We start from the raw sequence: 15,653 nt of genomic DNA, 5'->3' as shown, positions 1-15,653 counted from the left end.
TACATAGGTACTTATCAATGTGTCAAAACGTTATTGATTACTCTGCTGAATTATAGTGCAACACTGGTCCGTAATAAATTCCAATATTTTGTCATCAAAAACCACAGGAACATTTTTGGTTATGCCTACCTGATATTATCAAGATTAGATACCTTCACCACCATATTTCAAGTTTTACGTATAGACGCAAAGAGGATTGACTACTCCGCGATGCATAGCAATTAGGTTGATTCGTAATCGATACGGTTGGCCAACTGAATTTTCAAGAATATTTAGCAATTACCAATTGTTGTCCCTGACTTAGATGCTGCAAATCCGGATAGTTCGCAATTTAGAATGATTCCACGTAATTTTCTATATACGTGTGCAAAAACGCAAATGACGCAACGGAATATAGGAAAATGGTAGGAATATTACGGAAATTGTGCGCCAACCAAAAGTCGTAATAACGAAGTGAAAGCAGAAATCTTCTATCGATTCAAATCATTGTTTGAATGGAGACATCAACGTGAGGTTAAGAGAGAAACCAAACACGTGTATTCGAAAAAAGTCTGTTATTCCAAAATATGCAATGTTGTGTTGTGTACGTGATTGAAAATACTTTGAAGCAACGATATCAGAAAATATCAAAATATCCAATAAGCTTTGTGAAATCACAAGTGCTTTATAATGAAAAACTTGATATTGAAGTAATGAAATGAATACATTCAGAGAATGTTGTAGTAACAATGTCAACGTTTTACCTATGATTTTCTATGCAGAAACTTACATAATATATTATTTTATTAGGATTGTAATCGTGATTATGTAAATTTTAGAGAAGTGCGTATCAAGAACGATAATCAAAGTGCACCTTTCGAAGACCATTTTCAATCGATTGTTTTCGATTGAGTTCGAGTGATTCTTAAATAACGCTTTTTAAACGATCTCATAATTTTTTGTTCTTCAGTTGAATAAAGTAATTTCCCCCAATAGGTAAAACTAAATCTAAAAAAGTTAAAAATAAGGTTTGTAAAGGATGTTTCATTGGGAAACGAAAATACTTGAAAGGCAAAGAAGGTATTAAAGTTGTTCTGGATATATCACATTTATTGGCTCTGTCTTTTTTACCAATATTCAGGGGTTTTTATGGATTTTGCCCATTTCTTCTTGGGGTCAGAACAAGCGAACCAACCAGTATATTTTTCCCAAATGTGGCACACATGTTTCTTAGTTAAAGCTCAAATTAATTTCCTATTAACCAGATTGAGAATACAGTTTCAGATTAACGAAAAATTACCAAACTATCGTATCCTTGAAACCCAGAGTAATAAACATAGATAGAGAGAGCATATGTCATTTTCAGTAAGCAAATTTTGTCCCCAACATGAATTATCAAATTTGACATGAAGCGCGCGGAAATGAAAACATATCAGTGATACGATATTTCACTCAATTTGCGAGTTTCTCCAAAAAGAACGCACTTCTTATGTCCCATGGTGAATCAACGTTTCGAATTGAATCAAAATATATTGAAATAAATACCTAAATATATCAGAAACTCAGAAAACAAACTTCAAGCGCTCCAAACTATATGAAACAACCGATGACACTAGGGGAGCAAAAGTTGCCAAACCTTGGATTTCAGCAGGTAGTTACAGAAAATAATAAATATTCTACTCATTATAAATTCGACAATAAGGAAAAATATCGAATTCCAAATATTCAAATTTGCATATTTATTCGGGAATCACTCAAATAAATATATTTCATTCAATATAATATACATTCATAATGATATAGTAAAATTGTGGATTTGAAAATATATCACAATCCGACAACGTAAACTAACCTTGTTGGGGACATGTAAAAATTGCGTATACTCCCTCTATCTACGTTTATTACTCTATGCCTTGAAATAATACTCTGCATATAGAAAATTCAAGAACTTATTTGCCCATTTGAAAGGAGCATAAAAACTAAGTTGAAACTTGTGTTTTACAGTTTTGTGCAGTCAATTTTACTGCATCAAATTTAAACTCAAAAATAATCCAATCTATGTACTTGTTGAATGTGATAATGTAATATTCTGTTTGAATTTTCTATGATTTCAGTATCCTGATGAACGGATATTTTCTTTTCAACCTTATCTGATTTTATAGTGACAATCGCCCCAGTTAGGTTTTATAATTATATAATTGCGGTATCAAAGTAAATTTAATCTTAGTTTCAAAATAATTCCTAAAACATCAACTAAAACCCTAATACGTCAATTTCAATACGCTCCCTTCGAATTTAAACCTGAAAAGGAAAAATCTAACCTTTACTAAACTTTCACATGTCTATTGAAATCACGCAGTAGGTACCATATACAGTCTAAATCTTGATCGATTTCTTCACATAATCCGAGAAGTTAAAATGTCTGTTCAAAACAGATCCAGCTCGTCCACTTCATAAAATCTAGTTCAATTAGATTCCTCGCTTCAATTAACGCATCCTTCAAAATTAAGAACGCTTATTTCTCAATTTCAATCTATGGAAATGAGAATGTGATTTGAGGTTGCACAAATTTTTCATGCGTAGGTTTTTTGCTTCGCCTGGCGTTGAAGTCACTGAGCAAGTTTAGAACATTTCATGTATTTCATTGGGTTGTCATTAATTTCTGTAATAATCGTATCAACCTTCCATATATCAATAGAATAACTTTATCATATAGGGTGTCTTATTTAAAATTAAAAGTGTCCATCCTCAATAAATCAACAACGAATCAATATTCGTGAAAACACTCAGACAGGTCGATTTTTGATGACAGGGGAACATGATCTGGATACAAAGCTTGTTTCTACTAGCAACCCACTGGAGAGGGTTGCAACCCTATCAAGAATTTGAATAAGGAAAGTGGGTAGTTTTATAACACGAATGTATGGATTCAAATTTGTATGAACCTGCATGGATTCAAATTTGTATGAACCTGCAGTTTGTGTTGCAGGTTGCAACCCTCTCCAGGTAACGGGTGTTTTTTTTCGAGGTATATAACTTTAAGTTGGCATTACTGTTCAAGATGGCGACCGATTTAACAGTTGTCAAGTGATTTATTCTCAGTTTGCTTTGGCAATTCATCTTAAATAGACTCACGCCTGAACAATGCTTGCAACTAGTGCAATTTCATTTCAAAAATAATCGTTCTGTTCGGAATACGTATCGCGCACTACGTCCATTTTATTTTGTTTAGCGATGAAGCGCACTTCTGGTTGAATGGCTACGTCAACAAACAAAACTGCCGCATTTGGAGTGGAGCTAATCCTCAAGTGTATGTCGAAACACCGTTAGATCCAGAAAAACTGAGTGTTTGGTGCGCTTTATGGGCTGGTGGAATCATTGGTCCGTACTTCTTCAAAAACGATGATGGCCAGAACGTTTCAGTCAATGGTGATCGGTAAAGAGCCATGATTACTAACTTTTTCAGTCCTGAATTGAACAACCATGATGTTCAGGAGCTGTGGTTCCAACAAGACGGCGCAACATGTTACACAGCTCATGCCACAATCGATTTATTGAAAGACACGTTTGGTGACCATCTAATTTCACGTTTTGGACCTGTGAATTGGCCTCCAAGATCTTGTGATTTAACACCGCTAGACTACTTTCTGTGGAGCTATGTAAAGTCATTGGTCTATGCGGATATGCCACAAACCCTTGACCATTTGGAAGATAACATTCGCCGTGTTATTGCCGATATACGACCACAAATGTTGGAAAAAGTCATCGAAAATTGGACGTCCAGATTGGACTACATCCGAGCCAGCCGTGGCGGTCATATGCCAGAAATCATATTTAAAATGTAATGCCACAAGATTATCTTGCGGATAAATAAAATTCATGTCAATCGAATAATCCATTGTTGTTTTATTGCAATTTAAAGTTCTATAGCTCTAAAAAAACACCCTTTACATTCAATTTATTTCTGATTTTAGTTGGAAAAATTTACAAAACTTTACTATTGGTCATAATATTCATTGAATATCGAAATAAATGGGCCAAAATTTTTATTTGAATAACAATTACTTGCTTCACCCACCAGTTATAATAACACTAATAATAATTTCGATCGCAGGAATGAGATACTAAAATTTAATTATCACTATCTCTAATGAATTCTATTTCTGCAGACGGAGTGTTTCGCCAATCTTTTCAACACTTTCCACGCATATGGCCTTGAAAAGAATACTCTATTAGAGAACTCTCCGAACCATGTAATAATCGGAAATTCAATTCGAATTAATTTTGATGGGTTTCGTTGCAATTTTCAACACATATTATTATGGGTATTTTACGAAATATTCATGAGTAGGCATTCCTAATGAAATATTTTCTATTAGGTTCTTTGTCGTAGAAAACTTAGAGAAGGCTTTTTTATGTTTATCAGTTTCATCAAATGATTTTTTAATTCATCTCCAATTTTAATCCTTCAAAAACAATAAGTATGAGAAAATTGAATTTCTATCCTGAACGCCTGAAGCTATCGCTTTGCGACCTGCAGGTTTTTTCATGCAAATTTGATAGGATTTCTGTTTCTGTCAGAACTTAAAGACACAATTTGATTTTTTGCAGTGCATCAGTTGAAGAATATATTCTTCCGGTCATAACTTCAGAACGCCTGAAACTATCGCTTTGCGACCTGTAGGTTTTTTCATGCAAATTTGACGGAATTTCTGTTTCTGTTAAGAAAATCCTATCATTAAATTCGAAATTTCGGAGTAAAATGAACAAAACAATGAACTTCTGACTTAGCGCCCCCTATAGAAAGCAGCAAAATCAAATTCATCATGAATATATTTTGTCCTCAATCAACAAAACATTATCTTTCAGACGAGATCCAATTTGCTCAAAAATGTTGAGCCAAACTGAAGTTACAGGCATTTCAATCAGTCAGATTTCTCCCTTTCACCTACCCTTATTTGATGTCGTAAAATCGAAAGTGACAATTCAAAAAGATAGAGAATTTTTCAAGGATTACAGTGATGATATTTCTTCTTCAACTTCATATGAAACATTTCCGAGTAAAATTCATGTTTCTACTCGATGGTAGCTATTACGCCCCCTAGCGGTAGAGGTATACACTTCAAAATAATTTCCAGTTGGTTCTCTCTATCACTTTAGTGGTAAAATTTTTACCGCAAGTCTCTACGATGAGTGGATCCTGAGATATAGCCGCTTACCACGCTTATTTGCCCACCCTGTACAATACGTAATATCAGTTTGTAGTGTATCTCACTGATTCCATACGTTAAAACTTCACACATTCTTCACGAACAGCTCTAATTATGGATATCTTGATAAAATATTTACTCAATCAATTAGACAAATATATAATTTCTCGTGTGAACTCCACCATTGATCAACAAACACCGCCATCTATACTCTCACGTTACCCATCTCAAAGTGTCGTCATCTTCCATCTCGAATCAATTTCACCATCAGCGTAATTGAATCAGATCCCAAACCGTATGGCATCTCTACTCTACATTTTTGAGCAACTCTTCCCATTATCTACTCCGTATTTCTCAACTCGTCTCGAGCGGGACCGAAAATGAGATCGAAATGTCAGAAGCAGTCTCTTCTAGTAAACACGAAATCGGCATTTTAATGTGTAGCGAAATGCAGAGTGAGCCATGCCTTGTTTAGACCAGTTAACAAGAGTATTTTCCCACATCTAACGAGTGTGATCAAATTGCTGTGATGAGTCTGTTACGTGAATCAGATGCTTCTATGATCTTTCACGTATCTTGAGACAGATCGTGCGATTTTTGCTTATTTGCTAGAGGGTAATCATGTAATTATGTTAGGTAGACATTGTAATGACAACATTATGACAGACGTCTTTATAGATGCAATAAAGTGGATGAGATCTTGGTTATCTAAGAAGGTGAAGGAATGAATGCTAATTATTCAGTACTTTCCTTATTTTTGTAGTGTTCTACTTGAATATTCGTTGGTACTGTTGACGCTATCAGAATTCAATTCTACACTAAACTTGAAATTATTTTTCTAAAGGGTTTTTCAATAGGAATAATACCATTTAAGATGGTTATGATGGCAACACTGTAATATTTTATGACATTCCTTATGTCATTTGATTACAGAAGAAAGTTATGTCATTCAATTAGGGAAAGATGCACGGTTTCACAAAGTTTAGAAATTTTCAAATTGTTTCATCAAAATCTGTGCTCATTTGTGAATTCTGAGAGGAATTCATGCGCAACATTATTCAGTAAATCGACTCACTATTCATTGTATTGTAGACAAATTAAGAAGTGATTTTTCTTAACCCGATACCTCAGAGAAATAAACATAGATAGAGGGAGCATATGTTATTTTCAGTAAGCAAATTTTGTCCCTAACATGAACTATCAAATTTGACATGAAGCGCGCGGAAATGAAAACATATCAGTGATCCAATATTTTACTCAATTCGCGAGAACGCACTTCTTATGTCCCATAGTGAATCATCGTTTCATATTAACTCAAAATATATTGAAATAAATAGTCGAATATATCAGAAATTCAGAAAACAAACTTCAAGCTAGCCAAACGACGTGAAACAAAGATGACACTAGAAGAGCAAAAGTTGCCAAACCTTGGATTTCAGCAAGTGAAGGGTGTTTTTTTTTAGATCTATAGAAATTTAAATTGCAATAAACAACGATGGATTATTCGATTGACATGAATTTTATTTATCCGCAAGATAATCTTGTGGCATTATATTTTAAATATGATTTCTGGCATATGACCGCCACGGCTGGCTCGGATGTAGTCCAATCTGGACGTCCAATTTTCGATGACTTTTTTCAACATTTGTGGCCGTATATCGGCAATAACACGGCGAATGTTGTCTTCCAAATGGTCAAGGGTTTGTGGCTTATCCGCATAGACCAATAACTTTACATAGCCCCGCAGAAAGTAGTCTAGCGGTGTTAAATTACAAGATCTTGGAGGCCAATTCACAACTCCAAAACGTGAAATTAGGCGGTCACCAAACGTGTCTTTCAATGAATCGATTGTGGCACGAGCTGTGTGACATGTTGCGCCGTCTTGTTGGAACCACAGCTCCTGGACATCATGGTTGTTCAATTCAGGAATAAAAAAGTTAGTAATCATGGCTCTATACCGATCACCATTGACTTTAACGTTCTGGCCATCATCATTTTTGAAGTACGGACCAATGATTCCACCAGCCCATAAAGCGCACCAAACAGTCAGTTTTTCTGGATGTAACGTTGTTACGACATACACTTGAGGATTAGCTTTACTCCAAATGCGGGAGTTTTGTTTGTTGACGTAGCCATTCAACCAGAAGTGCGCTTCATCGCTAAACGCGATGCGTATTCCGCACAGAACCATTATTTTCGAAATGAAATTGCACTATTTTCAAACGTTGTTCAGGCTTGAGTCTATTCATGATGAATTGTCAAACCAAACTGAGAATAAATCACTTGACAGCTGGTAAATTGGTCGCCAACTTAAAGTTATATACCTCGAAAAAAACACCCTATAGATACAGAAAATAATAAATATTCTGCATATTATAAATTCGACAATTAGGAAGAATATCGGATTCCAAATATTCAAATTTGCCTATTTAATCGGGAATAACTCAAATATATTCCATTCAATATAATATATATTCAGAACGATATAGTAAAATTGTGAATTTGAAAATATATCACAATCTGACAACGTCATCTAACCATCTTCTTGGGGACATGTGAAATTTGTCTATACTCCCTCTATCTATATTTATTACTCTATGGGTGGCACGAAATTCAACTTTGACACCCTTAATAATGATAATTATATCCTCTATAAAAAAACACATTCACGATTTTTAATCAGATTCCACAATCTCATAATGGATAACTCTAAGTATTAAGAATCTTCTGCAGTTATTTCTCATCTCAAAATTGTCAACGATTCATTTGGCAACATCTCCCTAATGAATCCTCATTAGATACAATAATAAATTTTGCAATTACAGTCATACATTCCAAAATATTGGAAAAATCGTCTAGGATCTTTCACAATGACATTCGAAAAATCCAGCTATTAAAATTCCGCTACTGTTACAAGCTACGCGTTATTACTCTTATGGCTACCAACAGCATTGGCATGGTTTATGGATTGGTATTTCCGATATTATCGACCCAAATATAAATATCCTTGTACTACACAAAAGGTGTTGTAATAGACCGGCCAGTCCATGCATTAGAACACAATTACAAATAGTTTATTTCAGGGCTATGACTAATTTTATGATAATTCATATTTACGATTAATATATATTATATATATATTTACGATTAATTATTTTCGGTTATGAATCTCGGGAAGTTTTAATCCTCCCCAGAAGTTTTTGAACTTTTCAAAACAATAACAACATACCTTTTTTTACTAATAAGGACTACATTAAAAAACGAACAAGTTTTTTATAATTTCAACTTCTAAACTAACTTCTAAATCCCAAAATTTCAATCCAAAATTATAATTTCCATCTTTTTTCATTGATGTTCAAGGTGGGCAAATTTCGATGATATAGCACTACAACTTTCAAACCAGAGGAGATGTAAAGAGAGAGTTATTATAACTCACGCTGTTAGTTAATAGATACTATTAATTCCTCAAAAGCAGTTGCATAATGAATATGGAATGAATAGGAGTAGATAATAGGATATTATTCAACGAGCGGTAATGTAGGTCATAACTCACGCAGATACAATTTTCGGGCAAGTAATTATGTATGGTATTATTAGTTGTTTGTCTTTCGGAAATGTATACCTATATAATATTTCATCTTCACTATCTGAATTCATCGTTTTCAGCAAAACATTCACAATAATTAGATATCAATTTAATTTGAAAACGTCAAAATTATTAAAGTGACATTCCTCCCCTCAATAACAATAATGGAATGTTTCCTATCAGCCAATCGAATAGAAGCAGAGAAGTATAGAAGCACAGATCCGTATTTTCCGATTTATTATAGTGAGTTATAGTAGTGAGTTATTATAATTCACGCTGTTAGTTAATAGATACTGTTAATTCCTCAAAAGCAGTTGAATAATGAATATATAATTCAATAGGAGTAGATAAAATCTGATACCCCATTCTCCTTCTCTTTATCTGAGATACTGACAAGAGTAATATTCATTTTTGGCCATCTCCTCTGGTTTAAAAGTTGTAGTGCTAAAACATCGAAATTTGCCCACCCTGTACTTTCTCTATAGATTCATTATTCTTTAATTCTCAGTTAACACTCCCAATTCAAAAATACGAAACAATTAATAAACATATAGGTATTTCAATATTTTTGTTGCTAATCAAAAGCTTATTAAAATCGAAAAAATTATGAATTAAGGAATACGAACAAGTTTCTAGAATGCATTTAAGCAGTAGCTAACAGGGTCACATAAAATATTCCAAAAGAAATTCCAGAAAATAATCCTAGGAAAAGAATAAAGAATTAATCAAACTATACCGTTAAAAGAAAGTGAAAGGTTTCTTGGAATTGTTAACTGTTTTTATTATCATCCAAACAATTTCATGAATGCAAATGGACGAAGACATCTACATATTTGGAATTGGTTGTTTATCTGAATCGAAACAACGTAGGTTATCGACTAAAAATTTAAAGATGGTTATTATTTTCGTAATACATTCAAGATCCTAACATATATTTTCTTCAGATGAAGATGATTGGAAAATAATGAATCTACCGTATATTATAGGTAATAATGTTTTTGTTCTTGGTTGCGGTTTTTCTTAGTTAAGCCTTTATTAAAGCAAGTTATGTTACTGCGCTTGGTAAAAACTAATGAGATGGTATTTTTTTCATATCAATGCACATATTCATTTGTTAGGTTGGTAGCTTTATGTGTTTGGCACAGATGATGACACGAATTTGACCAGTTAAATTATATGTTACAGCGTTTCCTCGTTTTGTTTCTACTGACCCGAATTTTATCAGAGTAGTGATCATTTTAATGAATAAATAAAAAAATTCAACTTGTACTATCTTGTAAGATGGAAAAAATCGTTAGTGATCATCACTTTCGACTTTTGATGAATTTTCGTTTTAACCTTACATTAAAAAACATCATGAGAAACATAGGAAATGTTAGAAGAATTTTGAAAAAGAATTACCCAATCAATTACAATATCAAGCTTTGTGGAAAATTAAAACAACTCATGTACCTAATAATAAAGGGTGTTTTTGAGCTATAGAACTTCAAATTGCAATAAAACAACGACGGATTATTCGATTGACATGAATTTTATTTATCCGCCAGATAATCTTGTGGCATTACATTTTAAATATGAGTTCTGGCATATGACCGCCACGGCTGGCTCGAATGTAGTCCAATCTGGACGTCCAATTTTCGATGACTTTTTCCAACATTTGTGGCCGTATATCAGCAATAACACGGCGAATGTTGTCTTCCAAATGGTCAAGGGTTTGTGGCTTATCCGCATAGACCAATGATTTCACATAGCCCCACAGAAAATAGTCTAGCGGTGTTAAATCACAAGTTCTTGGAGGCCAATTCACAGGTCCAAAACGTGAAATTAGGCGGTCACCAAACGTGTCTTTCAATAAACCGATTGTGGCACGAGCTGTGTGACATGTTGCGCCGTCTTGTTTGAACCACAGCTCCTGGACATCATGGTTGTTCGATTCAAGAATGGAAAAGTTAGTAATCATTGCTCTATACCGATCACTATTGACTGTAACGTTCTGGCCATCATCGTTTTTGAAGAAGTACGGACCAATGTGTCCACCAGCTCATAAAGCGCACCAAACAGTCAGTTTTTCTGGATGTAACGGTGTTTCGACATACACTTGAGGATTAGCTTCACTCCAAATGTGGCAGTTTTGTTTGTTGACGTAGCCATTCAACCAGAAGTGCGCTTCATCGCTAAACAAAATAAAATGGACGTAGTGCGCGATACGTATTCCGCACAGAACTATTATTTTCGAAATGGAATTGCACTATTTGTAAGCGTTGTTCAGGCGTGAGTCTATTAATGATGAATTGCCAAACCAAACTGAGAATAAATCACTTGAAATCTGTTGAATCGGTCGCTATCTTGAACAGTAATGCCAATTTAAAGTTATATACCTCGAAAAAAAACACCCTATTCAAGATTTATGAGTAAACAACTGATTTTTTTTCAAACTTCAACACCCTGTATCTCGAAGACGAAGCTTGTTATGTTTATAGAAATTTTTTTCGTGAAAAGAGTTGTTCTATCCGACGCCAAAATTATTGAACTAAAATCCGGATCACCCTGTATATGACAACCAACCGATGGAATGCACCAGGAGGTGCAGCTCACTCCATATCAGAAATAGAACACCATATACGAGGTCTAGGTCGACTCTCTCCAGTATCCATATGAGCAAACACACCAAAGCTGAGAATCATTATCTTAATAGTTTGTGACTCAACTGTTTCATATCAGCCTTATCTGTTCAGCCCCCTTTACGTACTGCCCCGGCTTATTCAGGAACCAAGTCACGAAATGCTCGTCTACAAAGAGCTCTTTGTGACTGATCCCTTTGTATTCAAATCACGAATCTAAAGAATAATATTTGTATCTATTTTCATCCTTGGTGACTTAGAAAGGATGCCGACTCATGTGTTGATTAAGATTGATATGGTGTGTAGCGCACCTTGGTAGGGCAATATAAGTATTGTTTGGCATTGGTGGAGATAGTGGCGCGGGTGGACACAGTCCACACAGGAAAGTTCACATAATTACGTAATTTTTAAGTTTTGTTTCGAAAAAACATGACTGATAACAAAAATAGTCTTTAGTTATATTGGGCTTCCAAAAGGCCAAATAATCACTAATTTTTCAGAGAATTTTAACAATTTCAATGAGCTGTTGAAGCGTTTATCGTTCCATTTTTAGTAATGACTTAATTTCAACTCGTCAAATATCAAAATATGACATCTTTCGAAGTGACAGCTGTCCAGTAAGCGAGTTATTCGAAATGACACCTCTAAATGAGGGAAATCTCTCGGATTCAAATGAAACATACAAAAATAAGATGACAAGTTCCAATAATTTTTTTTCCTAGCGGCTCTCCCTACGAGATAAGGCCTCCTAAATGATGTCACTAGAAATCCATTTTACTGGAATACATTTCAAACTACTCAATATAATTTAAAGAATATTTGATATGATGAACAGTAGTAAGAACCTCTTAAAATACAGCCCTTAAATTTAAATTAGTTCAAAAGAACTAATTTAAATGGTAAACTAAAAAGTTTACCAGGGGTGAACTAGATTGTAAATTTTAATGCTTACAGTTCCAACACCCTGTATGATAAGGAGTAGAAAAAAACAAATTTGGATAGCTTGAACATTGAGCTAAGAAAAAGGTACTCTTGTTTATCCTCCATAAAACGAACCGTTTTCGAAAAACAAAATAACAAAAGAATTAATTTTTATTTATTTTTTTTAACAGAACTATTGAAAAAAACAATGAATTCTAATTTTTTTTGTCGGCAACAAAGTGTGATACGAAAGTTATTCAAGGAACAAAAAAGTTCTAGTTTATGTTATTGAATCCCACAAAATTATAAAGATTCTTAACTATGCAGTTTTGGCACAGGAAGGCACGTTGACAACCTAGTCCGCCACTGGTAAACTAAAAAAGCTAATTTGAATCTAAGGGCTGTATTTTAAGAGGTTTTTACTATTGTTACTTATTTTTTTATGTTTTTTCTGAACTGAGAAATTTTTCCACATTTTCCCAGGTACCTACCCTGTATATTCCTTTCAGATAAATAAGCGTGTAAATAAAATAAGATGCTAAATTTTTTATGAAACCCATATATTCTATGCTGACATTATATTCAGTGGAATATGACGAATACCTTCCGAGATAAAGAAGTTTCTGAATAGTTTTTTTTTTAACTTTTGATGGACATTTTTTATAATAGTAAATAATAATAATTTTTTCGAGTTATCTCGAAAATTCAAAATCTACAAATATTTTCTTGTTTATGGATGGACTCCACCAAAAAAATTCACAATAAGATCGCAACATAAATAAATTCTCATCACAACAAGTTATGATTCATTAAGCTAATCGTAAAAAAATTATTTTGCTTTGTGCGCCAAATAATGATAAGAAGTACATACCTACTCAGTTACGCATATTCGATTTGATTTGAACAGCCCATTAAAAAAAATTAAAGTAAGCGTCATCTAATCTAATGCTGGGTAATAGTGCGTTTTACTTAAATAATAACATATATTCTAAGAGGTAATCATACAGCAGAAAATTACACAGAATTAGAGTAATTAGTAGGTGCATGTCAACTTCAATTATCTGACACCTCCAAATGTATTTTGTTGACTTCCTGCAAAGTCAACAATATCTGACTAAATCGAAATCTGCCAAAAAATATGATTACGAAAGAGATATTTACCTATCTTTTATGCTAAGAGCATCACCATCTCTTAATAACAGTGGTGCATAAAACTTGTCATACTTTGTCATACTAGTAAATTACAACATCCACACATTTGAAAATTAAATTTGATTTCATTTTATCAGAGTGAACGTATATTAGTTTTCTATGGAAAGTGCTATCGTTTCTATGAAAAAATGTCAACTTCAAATATAAACATTGAAGAGATGGAAGAAAATAGTAAAATTACCGAAAAATCTTTCGAAAAATCAAAAAAGCCAGTGAAAAACTTATTGCCAAAAAGGTGAAGACACTTCTATGACAAATAGTATCAAAATGTTATGACATGGACAGCAGAAAACTGTATGTTATGTATAAATGAAACTGTACTGCTCATATGCATTCACGATCTGTCTGAAACATTTTTTACGAGTTGGTCCAAATATTAAATGGTCAAGAAGACTTGGATGGTAAATAAAAATATTAAAATTGATAATTATCATTAAGTTAGTCGGATATTTGCAGCAAGGATCGAAAAGATATCTGCCAAAAAAGTCCAAGGCTCTGGCTAGAGATGATGTTCTTAAATTTATTAATGACAACTATTTTATGGTAAGTCACAAGGGATAATATAATTTTACAATGAAAAAAAAAAGATGAAAAACTTTGTTATGATAATTATAAATTTCAATGAATGAAAAAATTCAAATAATCATTGGATTTTTTTCAATTTGCATTGAAGATTAATCTTTACATCGATATCCAAGGATTTATTGAGTAATTACCTTGTAAACAGGAAACAAAATCGTACACAAGTCGATTCAAAAAGATGCACCCAAAAACTTAAATTAGCATGTTACTCGAAAAACCTACTCGATCACAGAATCACCGCACTTTAAAATATTACGTTCAAAATAAAATAGGTGGGGACGCATTGTTTTGAAGTGAATAATAACAAACAATTATGGTGATGATTTTTATCAAGGTCAGGGGCGACTCGTCTTGAATTTTGTGGGTATCATTCTATCATAAAAAACCCATAATCATTGAAAATTAGGTACCTACAACCGTTTCTTACTAATTCGAGCAAATAAGAAATTTTGCTTCAAGTTTATGGAATTTCAAATACTTGAATTTACGTAACATTATCTTTGAATGCAACCAGTTATACTTGAATACCGTATTGAGATTTGCCGGAAACGTATTCTTCTCGATGAGAATTGCAGAAACCTTCTTACAGTATGAGGACTTTTATGGCATTTCTAACAGATGGACCTAGTATTATCAAGAAAAAATATGAACATAGAAAACGTACTTTCCGCTAGGAATCTAGTAATACAATACATATTTTGAAAAATTTAAAGTTCGCTTTGAAGGTTTTTGTTTTTTTATTTTTTCTGATCTTTCCATATTTATTTAATGTAATGATGAATTTTGTATTGACTATAATGAAATTCTTCGATATTTTTTTGTGTTGACATCATAAGATATTTTATAATCAATATAAATAGAAAAATGATCTCTGCACTTGAAATAACCTACGCACTGAATACTGAATAGTGATGTTGATAAATTCAATTATTGTTAAGATTGAACCTTCACATTCATCTGACATAATTTTCTACGCTATAATTAGTTTTCTATTGTTCTCCTACACCTTTCTCTGATGAAATTAAGTTTGACAAATAGATTTAATTCTCCTTTTTTACACAATAGTAGTTATAGTAGTAGTAGATAACTCAAGGTATAAAATTCATATTTTTGTGCAATGAAGAATAGACGAATTTCTGATTGAATTGATCCCTGAAATGGGAGAAACTTGAATGCAATTCATATATTATAAATTTCTGGATATTCAAATATTCGAAAAAATCTCATAAGGAATTCTGCACCTGTCAAATTCGTTGTTTCAAGATTTCGATTTAAGCGAGGATGCAAGAAATTTACCAGCCATAAATCTTTAAATAAACAACACGGTCAAGTTCAAAGTTAATAACAGGACACGGTGACTCATGACATATCAGAAACAGACGAAAGTATATGTTTCTTTCATCGATGACGATGAATGGGAATCTCGACAAACCTTCGACGTAGTGCATTGTGAAAGTGAATTTTCGAATTTCACAATAGAAATTATAGTATCCTTCGTGATTTCCAAGTGCGTTTAACAAATTTAGATTTGTCATTTAGTAT

At 33.2% G+C, this 15,653-nt stretch overlaps 1 protein-coding gene across 1 annotated transcript in view; it reads right to left on the bottom strand.

Moving 5' to 3' along the window:
* The window catches only part of LOC123688609 (balbiani ring protein 3-like), a 64,074-nt gene extending 49,691 nt beyond the window's left edge, over nucleotides 1-14,383 (bottom strand). The window contains exon 1 of the mRNA XM_045627205.1: nucleotides 14,246-14,383. The gene's annotated coding sequence lies outside the window, so the exon portion shown is untranslated. The remainder of the gene's footprint in view (nucleotides 1-14,245) is intronic.
* Nucleotides 14,384-15,653: the final 1,270 nt, after the last annotated feature.

Source organism: Harmonia axyridis, chromosome 1 (assembly GCF_914767665.1).
Source record: "Harmonia axyridis chromosome 1, icHarAxyr1.1, whole genome shotgun sequence".
Lineage (NCBI taxonomy): Eukaryota > Metazoa > Arthropoda > Insecta > Coleoptera > Coccinellidae > Harmonia > Harmonia axyridis.
The sequence above is the reverse complement of the archived record's forward strand: the minus strand, read 5'-3'. Positions and strand labels throughout refer to the sequence as shown.